At 42.2% G+C, this 23,459-nt stretch overlaps 1 protein-coding gene across 2 annotated transcripts in view; it reads right to left on the bottom strand.

Annotated features, from left to right (window-relative positions):
• sulf1 (sulfatase 1) overlaps window positions 1-23,459 on the bottom strand; it is a 270,913-nt gene that overhangs the window by 223,721 nt on the left and 23,733 nt on the right. The window contains exon 1 of one of the 2 annotated variants that reach the window (XM_052022969.1): window positions 11,356-11,433. The exons of the other annotated variant lie outside the window; for it this stretch is intronic. The gene's annotated coding sequence lies outside the window, so the exon portion shown is untranslated. Of the gene's footprint in view, window positions 1-11,355; window positions 11,434-23,459 lie in introns of those variants that run through there. 2 annotated transcript variants of the gene reach the window in all.

Raw genomic sequence — 23,459 nt, 5'->3', positions numbered from 1 at the left:
CTGCTCTCGGTGCTCAAGATCTCTTGTTACCATTTTATTCTCTTGCATCTCCTACCTATCCTCTTAGCTAGGCTGATGCCAATGTCAGTGTAGAAAAAAAAAGGCTAAAGATTTTGGTACATTGAGTTTCCAACAACTTATAACTGAAATAGAAAATGTAACCCAAAGTCTCCTTGGCTGTACAAATCCTGCAGGAAATGAGAAACAGAGTAAATGTTTCAGGTCGATAATATTTCATCTGTCATCAGTTTTCTGATGAAAGGTCATCAACTATGTTTCTCCCTCCATAGACACTGCCTGACCTCCTGAATATGCCCTGAATTTTATATTTTTGAGTCAGAGAGACATATAGCACAGAAATAAGCCCTTCAGCCCATCACATAGGTGCCATCTATCAAGTTCCTCTCTGTATTGATTCCGTTTACCAGCACTTGGTATGTAACCTTCTATGCCTTAGTTATTCAAGTCCTTGTTCAGAAACTTGTTAAGTTTTGTGAGGGTACCTGCCTCCACCACCCCCTCATGCAGTGAGTTCCAGATTCCTATCAACTTTTAAACTTATGCCTTCTGGTCTTAGAATCCTCTGCTATTGGGAAAAGATGGAGTAGTTTTTCATCCACCCCATCGATGCCCCTCATAATTTTATATACCTCTATAAAATCCCTCCTTAGCCAAGGAAACCAAACCCAGTCTATCCAGTCTCACCTCATAAATGAACTGCTCCATCCCAGGCAACATCCTGGTGAATCTCCTCTGTACCCTCTCCAGTGCAATTATTGTGAGGCAACCAGAACTGTACACAGTACTCCATCTGTGGCCAAACCAATGTTTTATTAAGTTGTACAATAACCTCCCTGTTCTTATATTCTATGCCCTGGTTAATGAAGGCAAATATTTTATATACTTTCTTCACCACCTTATCTATTGCGCTGTCACCTTCAGGAAGCCTTGGACTTGTATACTGAGATCCCTCCATTCCTTAGTAGTCCCCTAGGCCCTCCAACTCATTGTGTAGGTCCTACCCTCATTACTCCTTCCGAAGTGCATCACCTCACACTTATCAGGAGATTTCCATCTGCTAAGTGGTGACAAGATGTACCACTATCACTTCTTCCCCACCCAACTCCATCCCTTGTGGTTACTCTTCTCCCCATCAACTTGATGTTACCCCAAACCTCCTACCCTCCCTTCCACTCAACTACTTGGAATGAGCTTGGACTGTCTCGACTCTAGTGCTGGCTGATGCAATAGTAAATTGAAGCACAAACCTACTCACCACTATATTGACCATCAGTCTCAGAGAAGAGAAAGATGGCTTTCACAGAGAAATATCACAGGACTACCCCTGTGAGGTTTGACTAATGTATGTTATTGAATACAATGAAAGGAGTTTGGGATTTAACGGCCCAAAAGTCACACAGGGTATCAACAAAGAACTGCCACCGTTCTATAATACATATCGAATCTACAAAACTTAGGAAGATTTTTTTAAAAATAAAATTGCTTGGCCCTGATACTTACAAGAGGCATGTTTGGAATGTGAGTAGAAGTGGGTGGTGGGGGTGGAGTTGTGGGCAGGAACTGCCTGGAAGTTGATCAGTGCTTGTAAAGATGTATTCAGAATTCAGTTTGTGTTGAGCCAACAGAAGTTTGCTCGGAAATTCATTTGCCCACAGATCCAAGGAACTGCAGGCCACTGACCAGACCTTGTACACTCAACCTTTCTCCACTGTTCTCCATTGGAAAATCCGGAGCCAGACGGTCATGGAGTATAGGGGCCTGGGATTGAGGGTAGGATCAGTAAGGGCCTCAAGGTCTATCATTTGGTAATGGAGGTGATGAGATGATCAGCAGCCTGAATCATGGGGAGAGAGGACCAGAGGATGGAGGTAAGGAGTTGGCATTTGGGGGTGGGAGTAGGATGGGTATTCAGAAAGCAGGATCGATGGCTGTAAGTTACGATCAGAGGTTGAGGGGCCAATGGTCCCAGGGTGGCTCAGGCAGGTAGACAGATTGATAGGTGGATGGGTGGGACTGTTGGTTCAGCAGACTGATGGTTGGGCAAGGGTTATGGGATGGAGGCTGCTCTAGGAGTTTGGGAGTGGTGGATAACCTTAGGAGAGCCAAGCAGGTTTCAAACATAAAGTGGCCCAATCCAAGTCGATTTCCAGCAGCTCCAACTGTCCCTCACTGAAACAATCCTCGTGTGTGTTGTGAAAGTCTGAGTCTCCCATAAATGGGGCAGCCACACTCGAGTGAAAATTACGGAACGGAGACTGGACATACACACATCATCCCTCCTCCATTCATTAGCGCATCAGAAACATGGAGGACCTGCAGCAAAAATTACAGACTTCGTACAACTTGCATAAAGTCCTGTTTTGCAATTTTGCTTGATCTTTCATTGAAACTGGATCATGTAACACATACGTCTGGTTTCTAGGCAAAATGTCCTTTAAAATGATTCTGCAGATTTCCTGCATAAAGGCAGTCTGATGGATAGGCCTGTCTTGTGGAAATGCTCACTGCACTGAACAGTTTGGAAGGCAGGGAGAGTTCACAGTTTTTTTAATATATTATTCAAGCGATGTAGACTTCCGTGGCTGAGCCAGCATTTAATTGCCCACTCCTAGTTGCCCTTGAAAAGGCAGTGCTGAGCTGCCTTCTTGAACCACTGCAGTCCTTGAGGTGCAGAGAGTTGTGGTCACAGTCAAGTCCGTCATGAAAAACAGTTCCCGTCCATAGACTCTGTTTACACTTCTCGCTGCTTCAGAACAACAGCCAACATTATCAAAGACCCCTTCCACCTCGGACATTCTCTCTTCTCTCCCTTTCCATTGGGCAGAAGATACAAAAGCTTGAAAACACGCACCACCAGGCTCAAGGACAGCTTTTATCCCACTGTAGTAAGACTCTTGAACGATAAAGATGAACTCTTGACCTCACAATCTACCCCGTCATGGCCCTTGCACCTTATTGTTTACCTGCACTGCACTTTCTCTGTAACTGTAAATGTAAAACTATATTCTATATTGTTATTGCTTTTCCCTTGTACTACATTGATGTACTTATGTTTTGAAATCATCTGTATGGATGGCATGTAAACAATGTTTTTCACTACATCTCAGTACATGTGACAATAATAAACCAATTACCAATGCTGTTAGGGAGGGAGTTCCAGGATTTTGAACCAGTGATGGTGAATGAATGGCAATATATTTCCAAGTCAGTGTGGCTTGGAGGGCAACTTACAGGTAGTAGTGTTCCCATGCTTTTGCTGCCCTTGTCTACCAGAGAGTGACGGGGTGTCAGGTATGAGGGAGGTGAGATGGCCTCAGGTTGATGGGGAGGACAGTGATGGTGGTGGGCTGGGGAGGAAGTGTGGGGTGCACCATGTTATTCCCAGTTCTCTGTTTCTTAACACACTTTTAAGACTCAAAGCTGTGGCTTTCATTGTGTTTATTTTCAGACTAAAGACTATGTGCTGTCAAGAGATAGAATGTGTTTTCTATGCAGAAAGTAGGCATTTGTGAGTGATATAGTACAAAAACAAGAGAAAGTACATGCGCTCCTATAATAGTATAAATCCCTTCTCATTCTTAAATTATATCCTTTTTTCTGTTTCCTTAAAACTCTTAACCAGGATTTTTAAACATCTTACTATTTGGATGGGAAGATATTAAGGGGTAGAGCCTGGACTGACAATATGGCGAGGTTTGGGTCTTCTTTTGACTCTATGCATTCGATAAAAGGTCCTCTTAACTGTTCATATCAGACGTGTCTCTCCATGAAGTCATGTGCTCCATGAGCATGGGCGATGAAGTCACAACGGTGGACCTAGGGCACTCAGTAATCTCCCTAAATTCTCTAGAGGTGAATTGTGTTCTGTTGTTATCAGTTTCTGAAGAATCTTTTGTTCTGCAAACAGGATTCAAGTTCCAATAGTAATTGTTCTGGCTCAGATAGCTTATCTATCTAATGGATGGGAACTTGGAGTAGTAGTCTTCCAATACTGTGTGATACCATTCTCAGTTGCATTTGAGCAAATCCACCCTCATGGTGTCTCAGAGCATCAGTGATGTCTCAGTGGCCATTATCTCTTTATGTTGTGCATTTCTGGATTCACACCATTTGACACCCTCACCTCAGGGTGTTGAGTATAAAGGTTGAGAAGTCATGTTGCAGCTGTATAAAACTTTGGTTAGGCCACATTTGGAGTATTGTGTGCAGTTCTGGTCACCTATTATAGGAAGGATGTGGAGGCTTTGGAGAGGGTGCTGAAGAGGTTCACCAGGATCCTGCCTGGATTAGAGAGTATTAGTGATAAGAAGAGGCTGGACAAACTTGGATTGTTTTCTCTGGAGCACAGGAGGCTGAGGGGTGACCTCATGGAAGAATATAAAATGAGGAGAGGCACAGATTGTGTAGATCTTTTTCCCAGGGTGCAACTCTCAAATACGAGAGGGCATAGTTTTAAGATGAGAAGGGGAAAGCTTAGAAGGAGATATATGAGGAAAGATTTTTTACACAGAGAGTGGTAGGTGCCTGGAACGCGCTGCCAGGGGAAGTGGTGGAAGCAGGTACATTCCCAATGTTTAAGAGGCATTTAGACAGGCACACGAAGAATATGCAGGCACATGTGCAGGCAGATGTTCGGTTTAAGTTGGCATCATGGTCGGCACAGATATTATGGGCTGAAGGGTCAGTTCCTGTGCTGTACTGTTCAATGTTCTATACCCATGCAGATGTCAATCCAGATCTCAACTTGCATTACTGTACTCATATGGCTTTCCTGTATCTTCTGGAATAATTCTCCTTGAAGATTCTACATCCAGCCAATAGAACTCCAGTTACAGTGAGATGCCATCGCTGATTGACCATCAATTATACTAACTAAGTTTGTTTCATCTTTTTAAGCCACCACTGAATCATTTACTCAGAAAGTATTTGTGAATTCTTGTCTTTGTTGCTATCTTCTCTCATGTTACTTAATTCTGATGGGGTCACTCATACCAGGCAGAGTATCTTCACACCTTGATCTTTCATCTCATGTATCTCCTGTGGCCACAGGTAGTGCATATACTGGCAGCACTTGCTTGCTTTATTTCAGGGTGGAACTATAACTTGTGAGCCTCAGGAATAGATGGGCAAAAAGGATGGCATAGACTTGGTGAGCTGAAGGGCCTGTTTCTGTGCTGTACGACTCCAAGACTTGAATTCTCACAGGCTAGCTGAGGCTCCAAGGTCTCTCTTGTAGATTTGTTCCAGGGGCTGGTGGCCACTTTCTGCCGGGGCTTTCCTTCTACTGAAGTCAGTGTGGAACTTCTCATATTCACACATGACTGCTAATGGTTCTCTTTCTGTTCTTATTTATCTTGTTTCTGCTGGTGAGAATGCATTGGATGCAAATGCAATCAAACGGTTTGTCATCTTATACGAGAACAGCTCCCAGGCCTTTAAAAAGGCATCTACCTGTCAAATGATAACTTGTTTTTGGTTGTAATACGATGGGCTCATCTCTCTTTGAGTTTATTGAAACTTGCTTCATGAGTGACAGTCGTATTTGGCATCTTTTTATTTTAGGTTGATCTCTCTGGTTTCTTATGTGTTGTGACAAATGATAAATGTAAGAATTCACATATGGGCTCGGGCCTAGAAAGGTTTTTAGTTCTTTCTTGTTCTTTGGCACTTTCATGCCAGTGATGGCTCAAACATTTTCAGATCTGTATACTATTCTCAAAAGTGATAATTCTTTCTCCTTTATGACTCATTTGCAAACATGCAGCCTTTCCGATTCTGTTTGTCTCCTTGTGGGGAGAGCTGTTGTGAGCCCCATCGTTCACTCAATAGAATTAGTTATCCACTCATCTGATTCTCCTCTGCATGCTTCAAATCTGATCTACTTCCTACTGAAACACGTCTTGGCTTTCTCTAAGGTCAAAAGGTAATCATCACGACTTGTTTTCCCCACATGGTATGTTAAATGTTATCAGCATGAAGATTCTTCATGAAACTTTGCACTCCATTGTTTCTGGCATCAAATTTGCTGTTCATTTTTAAATCAAATCTAACAATGCTGGCACAATTTCAGCAGAGTTGGGATTGGGTAGTGGTCTCTCTTGATTGCCTAATTCATGTGTTTTGCTCCTGGGCATATCATTAACTACCTCTTCCCAAAATGGATCTCAAACATTGGTAGGTTTAGTGACTATGGCTAATTATTCCTTTCTTCTCCATCACTCAGAGTTCATTTTCAAGCTTTCTCTTCAACCTGATTGATACTTTACTTGGGGGTTGGATCCCTGGTTTCACTTGGGGGATCAACAATGAAGTGATATTCAAAATCTTCAAGCTATCCAACCATTTTTTCAAATAAGTTAGGTACACTTGGATTAGCTCTGTTTTGCTTATAGCTGTAGAACAATCTTCGATTGGCATATTGCTTTGAATTTTCAGTGTTGTCCCTTAAGATTTACTTCGATCACCTTTATCTTCACAACTTCTGTCACCCATAATCACTAATGCTTCTATTTCTGTGACATAGAGTGTGCAGTTAACAATTTACTCTCTGTGCATCTCTCTGATTTGGGTTATTCCAACTTCTTTTGTCTTCTTAATGCTACCAGCATGACATTGCTTTACTTTAGGACATTTTCCCTCCGATACCCAACTTCCTTCAGGTTTTAAGGGAAGATTTTTTAGTAAAACCTGACTGGTAGAATATTACTTTGAGCTCCCATATCAAGTTTAACTTGAAAATGATGGAAATGGAACTCAGATGAAAAACACTATAATGCTGGAGGAACTCAGCAGGCCAGGCAGGCATCCGTGGAGAAAGCAGGCGGTTAACGTTTTGGGTCAGGACCATTCTCCAGGACACTGAATGGAACACATCCTCTGGATTGTAGTGTTGGATTTCATTTCTCAGTGAATTGCCACATCTGGTCACTCCATGATATATATGATACCAATCTCAAATGTGCCTCCAACTCTCTCTATCTTCTATGTTCCAATTTTGCTCTTTAACATTAATCCTTTTATTCTTCCTTTGGGACTTCCTCCAGAAATTTTCACTTTGATTTTCACATCTTCTCCCAACAGCTGAGTTTGCTACATAATCTCTGCTTTGATCATTTGAGGGCATTTTTTTTCTCCGTAAATACATGTGGTTGTTCACGGCTCCTGCGTGGCCTTTCTTTCAGCCGGGTTTTCATTCTTTTGTTTCTTTTGTCTAACTGTATCAACCCTGCTTCCTTTGCGAAGACAAATCTGAGGACAGAGCAGTTACCAGCTTCATCTGGCTTCCTATGCTGTTGCTGTATCTGTAGCCTCTGCTACTCTGACTTCCTCCTCCCAATCATGTGTGCATATGCTGAGCCCCAAATGAGTTGGTCTAATCTTTCATCCATTTCCTTGAATTTGCATCCATTGGCCACGTTTCTAAGCCTTGTAAGGAAATTGTTAACAAGCTCACCTGGTTCCTGCCTCTGGCTTTGGAACTCAGATCTATGAATCCGGTGATTCGATTCCAGCTCGAAGTGTGCATTGAATTTTTGCCAGCATTTTATTCCCTCAATCATTTATTTTGCAGCTGTTGAAAAGATCCAATCATTCTTCATCCACCCACAAAAGGATTTTAACCGACCTTTTCTTCATCACTCGTGCCTTTCAAAGAACTGTTGAGTGTCACTTTATACTTTTGCTTAAATTTTCGGTCCACTACACTTTTTTAGCTTCTCTGTTCATCACTCTACAGACATCACAAACTGTCTTTCTTTGCACCGACCAGAGGTGACTGGTGATTTTTGAGCATCAACTTAGCATTCGCGTCATTCATGTAGTGTGAATTCTGCTCACTGGGTGGCTGACACTTTATTCCATTCTGTTGTTGCAGCAGCTTTTTTTTTCTTAATTACACTTTAAGACTCAAATCTGCAGCTTACAGTCTATTATTACATTATATTATACATTTTATTATATTGTTCATTACTATCATTGCAACAAGCCTGCAGCAAGTACAAATTGTATATTTGCAGCTTTTACAATTTAGAACCCTATTCATTCCTGCAATAGTATAACAGGGGGATTGGTGGGTAAACATGGTCAAGGGAGTAGATAATGGCCACAGTGGTCAGGTTCGAGAGCTCAAGGTGGTTGGAACGATTGATGATGTGGGGTAAATCATGGGAAGGTGACAATGGTGAAACTGGAAACAGGCAAACTTGGTAGGGTGGGTTTGTAATTTCTCCTTCTGCCACAGAAGTAATGCTGCAAAGACAATAGAACATAGAACAGTACAGCACAGTAACAGGACTTTCGGCCCACAATGTATGTGATGACCATAATGTCAACTTAAATTGCACATCTGCCTGTGCACTGTCGATACCCCTTCATTCCCTGCCTGTTCACGTACCTGTCTAAATGCTTCTTAAACATTGCTATTGTATCTGCTTCCACCACCTCCCCTGGCAGTATATTCCAGGCACCTACCACCCTCTGGGTAAATCTCCTTTAAATTTTCCCGCCTCACCTTAAAACTACACCCTCTAGTATTTGACATTTCCACCCTGGGAAAGAGTCTCTGACTCTGTACCCTATCTATGCCTCTCATAATTTTATAAACTTCTTATCAGCTTGCCCCTCAGCCTCCAATGCTCCAGAGAAATCAATCCAAGTTTGTCCAAACCTCTCCTTATAGCTAATACTCTCCCAACCAGGCAATATGTTGGTGAACCTCTTCTGCACCCTTTCCAAAGCCTCATCTTTCCTCTCATGTGGCGACCAGAACTACACGCAGTACTCCAATTGTGGATGAAACCAAAGACTTATACTGCGGCAACATGACTTCCCGACTTTTACGCTCAGTGCCCTGACCGATGAAGGCAAGCATGCCATTCCACCTTCTTACCAGCCGACCTACTTGTGTTGCATTTTCTGGTAGCTATGCACTTGTAGCCCATTCCCTCTGTACATCAATACTCCTAAGGGTCCTGCATTTACTGTATACTTTCCTCTTACACTTACATGCCCACAGTGCAACACCTCACACTTGTCCACTTAAAACTCCATCTGCCATTCCTCTGCCCATATTTCCTCCTGATCTATATCCTGCTGATCCTTTGACAACCTTTCTCAACTATCCACAGCTCCACCAATTTTGGTGTCCTCTGCAAACTTACTTATCACCCCATCTACATTTTTGTCCAAAATCATTTTTAGAAGGGACAGGATATATAAGTATTTGGATAGACAGGGCCTGATTAGGGATAGTCAACATGGCTTTGTGCGTGGCAGGTCATGTTCAACCAATCTTGTAGAGTTCTTCGAGGAGGTTACCAGGAAGGTCGATGAGGGAGAGGCGGTGGACGATGTCCACATGGACTTTAGCAAGGCCTTTGACAAAGTCCCACATGCGAGGCTAGTCCAGAAAGTTAAGTCGCTTGGCATTCAGGATGAAGTAGTCAATTGGATTCAACATTGGCTTCATGGGAGAAGCCAGAGAGTGGTAGTAGATGGTTGTCTCTCTGATTGGAGGCCTGTATCTAGTGGTGTGCCGCTGGGATTGGTGCTGGGTCTGTTGTTGTTTATCATTTATATTAATGATTTAGATGATAACCTGGTAAACTGGATCAGCAAATTTGCAGATGACAGCAGGATTGGGGGTGTTGACCAGCTAAGTAAATGGGCTGAAAAATGGCAGATGGAATTTAATGAAGACAGGTGTGAAGTGTTGCACTTTGGGAGGACAAACTAGGGTAAGACTTACACAGTGAATGGTAGGGCTCTGATGTGTGTGGTAGAACAAAGGGGCCTGGGAATACTGATCCATAGTTCCTTGAAAGTGGTGTCACAGGTAGATAGGGTTGTAAAGAGAGCCTTTGGCACTTTGGCCTTCATAAATCAGGGCATTGAGTACAGGAGTTGGGATGTTATGTTGAAGGTTGTACAAGACGTTGGTGAGGCTGAATTTAGATTATTATGTGTAGTTCTGGTCACCTACCTACAGGAAAGATATCAATAGGCTTGAAAGTGTACAGAGAAAATTTACAAGGATGTTGTTGGGACTTGAGGACCTGAGTTATAGGGAAAGGCTGAATAGGTTTTTATACCCTGGAGCGCAGGAGAATGAGGGGAGATCTTATAGAGGTATACAAAATTATGAGGGGTATAGATAGGGTGAATGCATGCAGGCTTTTTCCCCTCAGGTTGGGTGAGACTAGAACTAGAGCACATAGGTTAAAGGTGAAAGGTGAAATGTACAAGGGGAATCTGAGGGGGAACTACTTCACTCAGAGGGTGGTGTGAGTGCGGAATGAACTGCCAGCAGAAGTGGTAGATGAGGGTTCAGTTGTGACATTTAAGAGAAGTTTGGATAGGTACATGGATGGTGGGGGGTTTGGAGGGGTATGGTCTGGGTGCAGGTAGATGGGACTAGACAGATGATCAGGCGACATGGACTAGATGGACCGATGGGCCTGTTTCTGTGCTGTAGTATGCTATGACTCTATATATCACAAACAACAGAGGTACCAGCACCGATTCCTGCAGAACACCACTGGTTACGGACCTCCAGTAAGAATAACACCCCAACACCACTACCCTCTATGGTAAAGCCAATCTATCAAGTCTCCGTGGATCCCATGTGTCTTAATCTTTTGGATCAGCCAACCATGAGGGACCTTGTTGAATGTTTTACTGAAGTTCATGTTACCCTCATCAATCATCTTCATCACCTCCTCATAAAATCAAATCAAGTTTGTAAGACATGATCTCCCCTGCACAAAGCCATGCAGTCTATCCCTAATAAGTCTATGCTTTTCCAGATATGAGTAGATCGTATCCCCAAGAACCTTCTCCAATAATTTCTCGACCACTGATAGATCTGGCCATTCATACCTTTTACTTCCCTATTTCCAGAGGTGTGAAAAATGGGCCAAGATGGGTTAAAGATAAGATGCTTGTTAATTCAAGAGATCCACTGTCTTCTTAAATCTGTTTGCAGCTGAACTGTCTCCTGACAGCAGATGGCTAACCAGTATCCAACCCAATGTCTTTATAAACAGAAGTGGGCAGCATTGAGGGGAGCTGGGTAGACATCAAAATTATTAAATTTTAATCTTTTTTCCAACTAAAACTGAATCACTTAAGTTAGCCACCTCGGTTTCATTTTGAAAATCTATTTGCTTTTCTGCTGAATTGTTGAAAAGAACCATTAAATTCCCACTTCTACCCAAAATATATGTTATTAGAAAGAATGCAACTCCACTTCGAAGCATATCTCCGCTCGTCACACTGCAGCTAATGATGGCTACAAACACCAAGCGTTCCCCAACACCGAGAAAAAAAAGAACTTACTTCCTGTGCTTTCTTGGACTTAAATCATATTGTTACTTGTCAATTTCACACATGTCATGTGCACACATTGAAAGCTGGTGGCCCGCATTTCCCTGTCATTGTAATAGCTGTCCTTCTTTCCTTCTCCAACTGCTCCAAATACGGTGACCTTTGCTGTCCTGTTTTGTCAAAGCCCAAATGCAGCCCATAGAAAACTAATGTAGCAGAGAAAATGGCTGTGTGTAGTTGTGTTACCCAATGGGCTATTATCTCACTCACTGTGTTTGTAACACATTGCATAGCACAGCATGCCTAATGTGCACCACAGCAACTACATTTCTGGGCACCCTTCAGGTTTACTCCAATATTTTATGGCAAACAAATACACTCAAATCATGAAGTATTACTCCTGTTCCCATGATTATTCCTTTATAGTATTTTGGGTGATTGTGTGAGAGTGTATTTTCTTGTTTTCTTTCTGTTGTCTAGTTCCATTCAGGGCCAATGAAGCCACACAAGTTTCCTGAGGGTTTTACACTCCAGTCACCCGAGAACTATTCTCAATTTAGCTCTTTTTAAATCGCTTCCTAGTTAAGGACAATTACTTTTCTGAAGCCCAACCTTGAAGTAAATTTGTTTCTAGGTTGTGGAAACATTTTATTTTCTACTTGTTTCAAGGTCTGTGTGTTCCCTGCTGCTTGTATTCTTTTCTACCAACACCATAAAGCCCAAGGGGCAACCTATTTCAATAACTGAACCCTTTAGTTTTCCTTCCAGCTCCTTGAGGGACTTGAATGTTGATGTCTTTATGAACTCAAAAGAAACTATTTTGCGTGTTTCAGAACGCACTTAATGCAGGGTCATGAAGTTAGCTCACATGGAGTGAAACAGCTGGCATTTTAACAGCCAAATCTTGCTGAATAAAGAAACACAATACCCACAAATGACATCCTGTTTTATCTGCTCTTAAATATTCAGAAAGGCAGGGGAGAAAAGATGGCATTATACCAAGTTGCTCATATTTAAATAAAAATTCTAATGGCATCTCCTCTAAAGAGATTAATGTGAACTATGTTTATTCAATCCCAGAATATCGGTAATAACTTCAAATAGTTATTGTAAATCATCTAGATTTCTTCCGGCATTGCTCATCAGTAGTCTTGAATCTGCATGTTTAGCTACTAATCAAGTGCATTTAAGGCCATTAAATAAGCAACTCCAGGTCACTGGAGCGTCTTATAAACTGTTGAGGTGAATCAGAGGACATTTGTAATTGCTTGTAAATTTCGGACTCAGGTCAATGATTAACTTTATCTCTTTTGTCACAGAATTATTTATCACCTATAACAAAATGTTACATTTCGGAGAATGGATTCTATTGTGCGATATTTCCTGAGCAGATCTCCTGTGGAATCATTCAGTGTGAATGAAATTTACACTAATTTGTTGGGACATAAGCATTGTATTAATTTTACTTTGTTTGGTAGATCTGTGTCCCTTTGAGGATATAATTAGGCCAAGAGTGCAATGGAAAGCACATAATGTTTAACAATGTGAGCTGCAAGTGCTATCCTCTTTGAATCAGTGTGCAGATTATTCATGTGGATCATAAAACACATCAATAGAAAAATTTTCTTTAGTCACTTCTGCTATACACGCACAGTAGCAGCACCTGTTTGTAGTACTCTGGTTACAAAATATGCCTTCAGAGTTTCAAGCAAGATTTTGCTCCTAGTTATTCCTTCATTGTTGCACCTTTGGAAATAGCCTTCAATAGCTGATCTGTGTATTACTTCAATATGTCACAGTGGCGAGTCCTGGGTTCAACCTTGGTCTTGGATGCTGTCTGGGTGGCATTTGCACATTCTCCCTATGACTGCCGTAAGTGCTCAGGTCTCCTCCCACATGCCAAAGCTGTGCTGAGTGGTATTTTAATTGGCTTCTGTAAATTTGTAGATGGGTTGCAGGAAAATAGGGAGACGGGAGGGGCAGGAAGCAATGGGGATGTGAGAGACAACGAAAAAGAATGGGATTAGTGTCTGATTGGTGAAGATGGGTTCTTGACACCTGGCATGGAGATGGTGAGCCAAAAAGCCTGTTTCCCTGCTGTATAGCTCAGGCATAGCTCTACAGATTGGTTATAACAGGTGGCTACATGGTGCGCACACCTTTGATAGTGTCCCAACATTCCATGCACCTTAGATTGAGCACACCATCCAAATATATTAATTTGCTGACCTTGCAATTTGGAGTTAGATCAGAATATTGCTAAGCAAACAAAGTTAAAAATTCAATCAAGATTCAACTGTTTGGTGTGGGTGATATCAGTCAGGGGTTAATTGCTCTTCTGGCTGCAAATTGATAGAAACGTTACATTGCTGACTTTCTCTTTTTTTAAGGTTAATTTTTAAGCCATAGATCACAGAGGGCTGTATTAGTAAGATATTCTATAGCAGTGAAGGATTTCTTTTTGTACATATCAGATGACCAGTTGTTGGTGGCTGTGCCTTCAGCTGCCAAGGTCCGAAGGTCTGGAATTCCCTCTCAGAATCTCTCTCTCCCTCTCCCTCTCCCTCTCTCTCTCTCTCTATCTTGCTTTTCTTTCTTAAGACGTTCCTTAAAACTGATCTCTTTCACAAAGCTCTTTGTAAACTGCTCTATCATATCTTTGTGACTGGCTGTCAGATTTCATTTCATAATGCTTCCAAGCCATTTGGTTATGTTAAAAGTGCATTGTAAATACTTCATAAATAAAGGCATTAGAAAATATTTGCATGAATGGCAATAAGTTCAAAATCTCTAAGTTGAATTTTCCCTATGTTTAAATGTGACCTAAAAAAAAATATGGTGCCTGGGGATTTGATCATTTTATTCTAATACTAGCAAATGTCCCCAGCAATGCTCCCAGGAAGTTAGAGCTTTTGCTATTTACGAACCACATAAAATATCATCTTACAGCTGAAATGTAGGTGTGTGACTCTTTATTGTGACTATTCTTTAACTGCAGAGGCAGAGTTTCTTCAGATGTTGGTTGGCGGGCTAGAAAATAGCCATGGAGGAAGGAACAAAGTTAACACTTCAGAACTCATTCATTCTGATGAAAGGTCATTGGCCTGAACCATTAACTCTGCTTCCCTCTCCACAGATGCTGCCTGACCTGCTGAGTATTTCCAACATTTTCCGTTTCTATTTCAGATTTCCAGTATCTGCAATATTTTGCTTTTAGAGATTTGTGTGTTTGTTACTCAAGAATCTGAAGATATAATGGAACTAATATTAAAGGACAATTTCATTGCCAGGAGTGAGAGGGAGACAGTCAGAAGGAAATATATAGGTTAGGTTCTGAGAAGTGCAAATTAACAAGGCAATAATGATGGGAAATTTCAATAACCCCAAATAAACAGGAGAGTGGCACAGTAAAAGAGTATAAAAGGTTCAGAATTCTTAAACAGTACTCAAGAGAACAAGGTGAGCCCAACAAGAGATGGAACAGTACTGAGCTTTGTTTTAAGGAATAAATCTGGCAGTGGGAGCATTGGAGTCAATGATCTTTACTCAAAGGATTTAGCATGGTCATGTGAAAAGATATAAATAGGCAAGGAAATAAAGGTTTAAATTGGGCAAAACTAATTTTACAAGACTGCAATGTGATTTATCAAACATGAACATGAAATAGTTACTTGAAGGTAAATCGGGGTATGTGTGTGTGTGTGTGTGTTGGGGGGAGGGCTCAGGGGTGGAGGGGGAACGGTTGGCATTCAAGGAAGAGACAGTATGGGTTTGGACAAATATTTTCTGAATGAAGGAAAAGGGAGAACCACTAAATACAGAAGTCATGGATGTTGAGGAACACACACTGCCGGTTGAAGGAGAAAAAAGTGGGAAGCTTATGACATATATTGAGGGGTCAACATTGGAGAAAGTAAGGAGAAGTATAGGAAATGTAAGGATGAAATTAAAATCAAAATTCAGAAGCTAAAGAAAATGCATGAAAAATATCAGCAGGTCAGTTAAGGAAAATCCTAGGACTTTTATAAAATATATAAATGGAAAGAAGACAGCAAAGGAAAACATAAATCATGTTTGTGAAGAGAACAGTTCCTGTATGGAGGCAGAAGACTAATGTATATTTCTGGATGTATACTTTGCATCTGTCTTCTTCGAAGAGGGGAATGCATCAAACAGGATGAATTACGTAAATACTGAGAATGATAAACATAAAGAAAAAAAGGCATGTTAGAAGCAGATAAAATGCTGGGCTTGACTAAAATGTATCCCAGAGTTTCAAAGAAACAAGTGAAGAAATAGTGCAGACTTAACTATCATTTTCTTTTAGCCACAGGCACAGCTTCAGAAGACTGGAAGACAGATCATATCTACTGATGTCTGCTAAAAGAGAAAGGGATAAATGAGTGTCTACTGGTCAGTCAGCCTAACAGCAGCGGTGGGCAAATTATTGGGGGAAAAAAATCAGAAGCAGCATAAATCACCATTTAGAGAAGCAGAAGTTACTTGAACTCAGGCTGCATGGATTAAGGAAGGCTGCTGAGGGAAGGGCGTTTAATTTAGTCTTCATGGATTTTAGCAAAGTATTTAACAAAATTCCACATGGCAAATCAATGAGAAAGTCAAAGCTGTGGGATCCAATGAAAAGTGGCAATTTTGCATTAAAAACTGACAGAGCAGCAGAAAGTAAAGGATTTTTGGTTTCTTTCACAGTGGGGTTCTGCAGGGCTCTGAATCAGGTCTTTTCCTTATTGTGATTGTGCTATTTAAGAAAGGAGGGGAGAAAAAAAGCGAAACTACAAACCGGTTAGAATGATATCAATACAAGGGAAAATGCTAGAATCTATTATTAAATAATTTGCTACAGGGCACTTAGAAAATAAAAGTAGGATTGGGTAGAGTCAGCATGGATTTATGAAAGAGAAAACATATTTGACAAGTGTGCTAGAGATTTTTGAGGTTGTAATTAGCAGAATATATAAAGGGGAGCTGGAGGATGTGGTGCATTTGGCCACATTGGAGGTTATTAAACAAACTTAGAGCATCGTGGAATTGGAGTAATACATTTGCATGGATTGAGGATTGGTTAACAAGACATAACAGAGGGCTTTGGACTGAGACTGCTCCAGGAATAATGTGAACAGGTCTCATTTCCCTAGCTAAAGAAAAATACAGTTGCATTATGGAAGTACAAAGGAAGGTTGGTTACTAGGGTGGGGAATTTGTCCCATCAGGAAAACTTAAGCAGACTGTGCCTATACTCTCAAGAGTATAAAAACGTGAGGTGATCTCATTGAAATGCCAATTCTCATGAAGCTTGACAGGGCAGATTTTTCAGGAACGATATTTTCCTCAGCTGTAGTATCTAGAACTGGGAGTCACAGTCTCAAAATAAAAGGTTGGCCATTCAGGGCTGAGATGAAAAGAAACTTCTTCACCCAGGTGGTGGTGAATCATTGGAATTCTCTAAACAAGCAGCTCAGTGGCTGAGCATGTTCAACACAAAGATAGGTAGATTATTGGATATTAAGGAAATCAAGGGATATGGGGTTAGTGCAGGAAAGTGGCGATGAAGCAAAAGATCTTACTGAATGTCAAATCAGGTGCAAGGGGCCAAATGACTTACTCCTGCTTCTGTTTCTGATGTTAACAATTTGGATTTAAATGTAGATGCCATGATTAAGAAGCCTTCCATGATACTAAAACTGGCAGCATGGTTGATGATGAGGAAGATAGTCCCACGCTGCTGGAGGATATCAATGGATGAGTTAGGTGGTTGCAGAAGGGGTAAATGGAATTAGAGCTGAAGAAATGTGAAGTATTTGGGGAGGGTACACAGGGCAAGGGGATACAAAGTAAAGAACTGGATATTAAGAAACATTGGGGGATAGAGGGTTCATGGAGTGCATTTCCACAAATCCCTGAAGCTAACAGGGTAGGTAGTAAAGGTAATTAAGACGACGTGAGAAAATTCCCTTTTTATTAGCTGAGGTACTAAAATAAGAGTGGGGAGTGTTAAGGAGTCAGGGGTTAATGGAATAATGTTAATATAGCAGATATTAATTCAAACAAGAACCAGTCTTCAGTTCTTCAATGTAAATTGCACGCAGTAATCAGTTTGAAGTTAAAAGGACAGCTTTGTAAACAAACAGTACTGTCTACAAAGCACAGGCTGCTGGCCCACAGCAGGGGGCTGGCTGATCGAGAGATATGGTTTGCAAAGTGAAGTGACTGTGAGATGTTCTTGTATGCATCAGCTGAACTTAAGACAATGGGGTTATGTTAATTGGCCTGCATCAAACCAGACAACTATGGCTAAGTTTTATTTATTTTATTTTTTTATTAGTCACATGTACATCGAAACACACAGTGCAATGCGTCTTTTTGCATTACTGAGAATGCGCTGGGGGCAGCCCGCAAGTGTCGCCCCTCTTCCAGCGCCAACATAGCATGCCCACAGCTCCTAACCTGTACACCTTTGGAACGTGGAAGGAAACCGGAGCACCCAGAGGAATCCCACGCAGACACAGGGAGAACGCACAAACTCCTTACAGACAGTGGCCAAAATTGAACCTGGGTCGCTGGTGCTGCAATAGCGTTATGCTAACCTTGTGACCGAGTTCAAGGAAGCTTGCAGACCAGATTGATATTGTCATTTAGCACATCAAACATGGTCACAGGCATATCTGATCTATCAATAGCTGAGATATTTGTGTCCTCAGAGAGTCAGCCCTCACAGCATTAATTTTGGGTGTCTGGGATCTCTGGCCTCAGAAGTTTTAGACCATCCATGTGAATTACTTTGTCCCAGCAAAGGTGTTTGGACATGCTAAGGTGTCTCCCATTGTAGATATGTAACTCAATGGAAGCATGGTCAGAATAAAAATATTGAAGTAAACAACGTCATCGTAACTATTGAAATTGTATTGAATCACCTGCTGTTACCTTTGATCTTAAGGGTATAAAAATGTGATGTACTTTGAGTTGGGAGGCTACCGAGAGGGTCTCCAGGAGAATGCCTGCTTGTCATGATGAATAAAGACTTTTATATCACCAGCTTCAGTGTCCCTTCAGTGACTAAGATCACAGTCACAACAGGGAGGTCACAACAGAACTGTCTGAAAAACTAGTCAAGCAGTAACTAGAGTACTGTGTATTGTCCCAGTCACCACATCATAAGAAGGATATGCAGAACTACAGAGATTCACAAAATCCACAAAAGATTGCCAAGGCTGGAGAATTTTAGTTACAAGGAGAAAATGGCAAGGTTGGGTCATCATCTTTGGAACAAAGGAGCCAAAGAGGTGACTTAATTAATGTATGCATAATTAGAAGAAGCCTAGAGGGTTTAAACAGGAAGGACCTATTTTCTCTGAACAGGCAGAATAATAATCAAGGGACATAGGTTTAAAATCACTTAGAGGGTGTTGAAAGTATTTTTCTCTGTCTGAAAGAGTGGCAGAGGCAGAAACTCTCACCACATTTAGACGTACCTGGATGAGCATTTGAAATATTGTAGCCTACAAGGCTATAGTCCAAGAGCTAGGAAGTGAAAGTCACCAAAATAGTTCCATTTTTGGTCAGCATGGATGTGGGCCCAACCTCTGTACCGTCAATTACTGAGATTCTATCTGTTCCCAGACAGCGCAGGTTGTTGCCTTTATGCTTTATGAAGTATTCCAGAAATGTATGCCAGGTGTTTTGTGGTGTCTGAAAACAAAGAGGAATTTTATGCATTTTGCAAGTTTATTTTGTTGTATTATCAATAAATAAATAAATGACCTGAATTTTTTGTGAAACAAGATTCACAAACATGCAGCAATTCACAAGTCTGCTCTCTTACCAAGAGTAGCTCCTTGTCATAAGAACATAAGATTTACCCCACACCTTGAGGTATACTTTGCAAGGTCAACTGGAACATCTGGACACTGGTGTCTAAACTGGGAGGGCTCTCCCACAGATTAGTCAAGCAGGAGTCAGGCACAGCCATACTCAGAATCATACCTCACAGACAATGTGCCAGACTCATTCGTTATAATCTTCGGACATGTCCTGTCTGATAGGCAGGACAGATCCACCAGTGGGAATGGCATAGTGATAGACTGGCAGGAGACAGTGGCCTTGGGAGTCCTCAATATCAACTGAAATCTCACAGTCTCAAAGAGGGCAGACATGGGAAAGGAAATCCCCTTCTGTTTACAACCTACTGCCCCTCCTTCAGTTGATATCTCAGTATTCTTCCATGTTGCTACTTGGAAGAAATACCAAGAGTAGCCATGGCACAGAATGTCCTCTAGCTGGGGCACTTCAATGACCATCACTATGAATTGCTTGGTAGCACCACCATTGACCAAGCTGGCTAAATCCCAAAAGGCACAACACTCAACTGGCTGAGTCCCAAAGGACACAACACCCAGACTGAGCCTGCAGCAAGTAGTAAGGAAACAGGTAAAAACATAAACCAACTTGATCTCATCCTCCCATCTATTTACCGCAGATGCATTGTTGGGAGAAGTGACGATAGCATAGACTTCGTGGAGACAAAGTTCCATTTTATGACCTAGGTGTAAATTAGTTCTCCATTCAGAGTGTGATGAATCTTTGGAATTCTCTACCCTGGAGGGTTGTGGAGCCTCAGTCATTGGTTGCACTCAAAACAGATCACTAGATTTCTAGATATTAAAGGAATCAAGGTATATGAGGATAGGGAACAAAAATGATTTTAGAGATAAAAATTCAGTCCTGATCTTGTTGGGTAGTGGAGCACTTCGAAGTGCTCCTTCCAGTGGGTGTTGACTGCCTCTCTATCATAGACTCATGGAGTAATACAGTGTGGAAACAGGCCCTTCAGCCCAACTCATCCATGCCAACCAAGATGCCCATCTAAACCAGTCCCATTTGCCTGCCTTTGACCCATATCCCTCTAAGCATTTCCTATCCATGTACCTGTCCAGGTGTCTTTTAAATGTTGTTATTGTACCTGCCCCAACCACTTCCTCTGGCAACTCATTCCATATATGTATCAATCTCTAGTGAAGAAGTTTCTCCAAGATCCCTTTTAAATCTTTCCCCTCTCACCTTAATCCTATACCCTGTAGGTTTTGATTCCCTTTCCCTGGGAAAAAGACAGGGTGCAAAAAGATCGGTAACTGCGACCTGCATCTCCCCGTTGCCAGTCACTTCAACTCCACCCACCCCCAACACTACCACAGATATGTCAGCCCTCGGCCTCCTCCACTGCCAGGAAAAATTCCAAGCGCAAAGTGGAAGAACATAGAACTTGGAACCTTGGAGCCCAACAGCACGAATATTGAATTCTCCCACTTTAGGTAATCTCCACCCCGCTGCCTCCCCACAACCTCCAACCACCCCCCCCCCCCACCATGCTTCTTCTCTTCTTCCCATTCCTAGCCTCTTTTTTCTTCCTTTTCTCCCCCTCTCTCTCCTTACCTTTGAGCCATCCCCTGGTGGATCTGCTCTCATCTCCTCCCCCACACCTGCCTATCACTATCTCTTACCTACATCTACCTATCACCTCTCTGTGCCCACTCCGCCTCCCCTCTTCTGTCCACCTATTACTACTCTGCTTTTCCCTCCCATATATTGGGCTTCCCCTTTTCCTATCTTCAGTCCTGAAGAAGGGTCCTGACCAGAAACGTTGACGGCCTGTTTTTCTCCACGGATGCTGCCTGGCCTGCTGAATTCCTCCAGCATCATCGTGTTTTTCATCTAGATTCGAGCATCTGCAGTCCTTTGTTTCTCAAGACTGAGTGCATCTTTGACAAATCACTTTTGTTCTTGCCCCTCAGGAGGGTGGGCTCTGGGTGTTTGGCCTTGACACACTGAAGTATCTGGGCATGTCTTCGTTATCAGTGAGATGCTGGATTCCCGGATTTCGCTCCACCTACCATTGTTCCTTAGACCATGGCTTATCCACCGACCTCAGGCATCAGGTCCCTCTGGAGCTTTTTTTTCTCTCTAGCTGTGGTGCTGTTTCCAATCTGGTATTTTCTGGTAAAGAAGCCAAGAGTATCTTCACTGCAGCTAATTATGGTAGACTTCATGGCAGATCCTGTGGACACTGTGAGGTTGTTATAGGTTGGTACTCATGAGGCTGGCTACACTCCTAGCGTTTTATGAGCAGAAGGACACAATTGAACCTAAGCTTTTCCTACTCCAACAGAGAAGCAAGATTAACTTGTTCCTGACAGCAAAACCACCCCATAGAGACGTTTGCCCTTCCTGTATAGGGTGTGCACCCCACCATTTTTCTTTTGAGTTGGCCATTTCCTGTCTCACTCAGAGCAGTGATGTGAATATCATATGTGAGTTCCAGGATGTGGAGTCATTATGTCACTGATGGGCCAATGGAGAAAAGGCACTCGAGATCCTGAACTTCATGTTGAGGAGTGAAGTTATTGTGGGATATCCACTGCACACCTGTTACTACTCAGGCATGACAGAGTGAAGCCTTGGGCCAGTGACAAGGGTGTCCAAGATAACATGGGCACTAATACCTGCACATGTAAATGTACACCATGGTGCCAATCATCATGTCCCCACATGAACGAAAGAAAATGGGTAGCTCTCAGGTGCAGGACCAAGTTGTAACCCTGAGGTTGGGGTGGGGAAGAGGGGAAAGAGGGGAGGGTTGAGAGGTTGGGGTGGGGAGGAGGGGAAAGAGGGGAGGGTTGAGATGTCAGTCTGGTTACTGAGGGAGAAGATACTTCTGTATCAGGAACATGAAATATGGGTTTGGTCAGCCATCGACAGGGGCAAGTGTTGGGGTCATGACAGGGATGGGGATGAGGCAGGGTGGAAGTCTGGTGGAGAGCTGTTGTGAATGACAAGTATGTCTCTTAACACTAGACTGCACAGCCTTGGACATCTTCAGGCAGGGCCTTTTTAACTAAAGCTGAAGCAGGCATTACATACTCCTGAAGAATCTGCTTCTGTATTGCAGCCCCATGCAGCTCGTGGACTGTACATGCACAACAACTGTCTTAGGGCATGCCATTCAGGCCTGGATGCCAATGATGTGCAAATCTGGGAGCCTCTGCCTTAGCACTTCAGACGAACAGTGAACCCAGACAGAAAGCCACGAACTTCCCAATCCACGGAGCAAGCCCACACTTCCTTAAAACGGAACGTTTTCACAGAAATTTAATTGTGTGTCAGACATGAATGATGTGACATGGGATAATATTTGTAGGCTGTTGTACTTTGCCACCAGATGCAAAATGAAAAGGACTTGGAATAAAATGAAATTAAGTAACATTTTCAAATACACTATAATGACTGCATTGATGAACGACATTGAAAATTGCTGATGTTTTTGGTGATTTTTTTGTTCCTGGAATTTTTGTTTTGCTGCTTTCCAGCTTTCCGGAAAGCAGTGACGCTTGCTGGCTGTCCTCCAGTACTGAGAAAAGGCCATCGCAAATCAAAGGCACACACAATTCAAATTTCCGGTATGAATGATAGATGGTATTAAGAGTTAAGCATGAATTTAACTCTTAAAAGAACTCTGCATTAATTAAATGAAGTTGTAACGTATTCACAATAATTGGCAAAGGAGGGAAGATACTCACCCCTCCACTTTTCCAGAGGACTCTCAAAGGAGGTGCTATTGAGAAAGAGGAATGACTACTTTTACCAATATAATGAAAAGTCCCCCCCAAGGAAGCATTGCTGCAGCTGGCATAGGACGTCGGCAATGTTAATATCACCTCGAGTTATCACATAGTGTTGGAAAAGTTTCAATGATCTCACAAGGTCAGGAAGGTACTCATTGTCCCTCTTCTTCACCACCAGTCACAAGGGCATAATCTACTGCTGCTCATTCCCATTCTCACCCCCTTTTTTTTACTTCTTACCTTATACACACACTCAGAATCAGTATGTAAATACAAAGACCACACATATCTGTTTCTTTCTTAAGCAGGAAAACTGGATGCACTATAGGGGGCAGGAAGACAGGAACGGCATCAGACCACACCAATTTGTGAACTTCAACCAGGCAGAGCAAAAAACCCTGGAGGGTACTGGGCAGTGCAACAGGGCAACACTGGCACCATTGGAGACTGGCAAGCTCGATGAGAGAGAGCTCCTAACTTGCA

This window comes from Pristis pectinata, chromosome 9 (assembly GCF_009764475.1).
Source record: "Pristis pectinata isolate sPriPec2 chromosome 9, sPriPec2.1.pri, whole genome shotgun sequence".
Lineage (NCBI taxonomy): Eukaryota > Metazoa > Chordata > Chondrichthyes > Rhinopristiformes > Pristidae > Pristis > Pristis pectinata.
The sequence above is the reverse complement of the archived record's forward strand: the minus strand, read 5'-3'. Positions and strand labels throughout refer to the sequence as shown.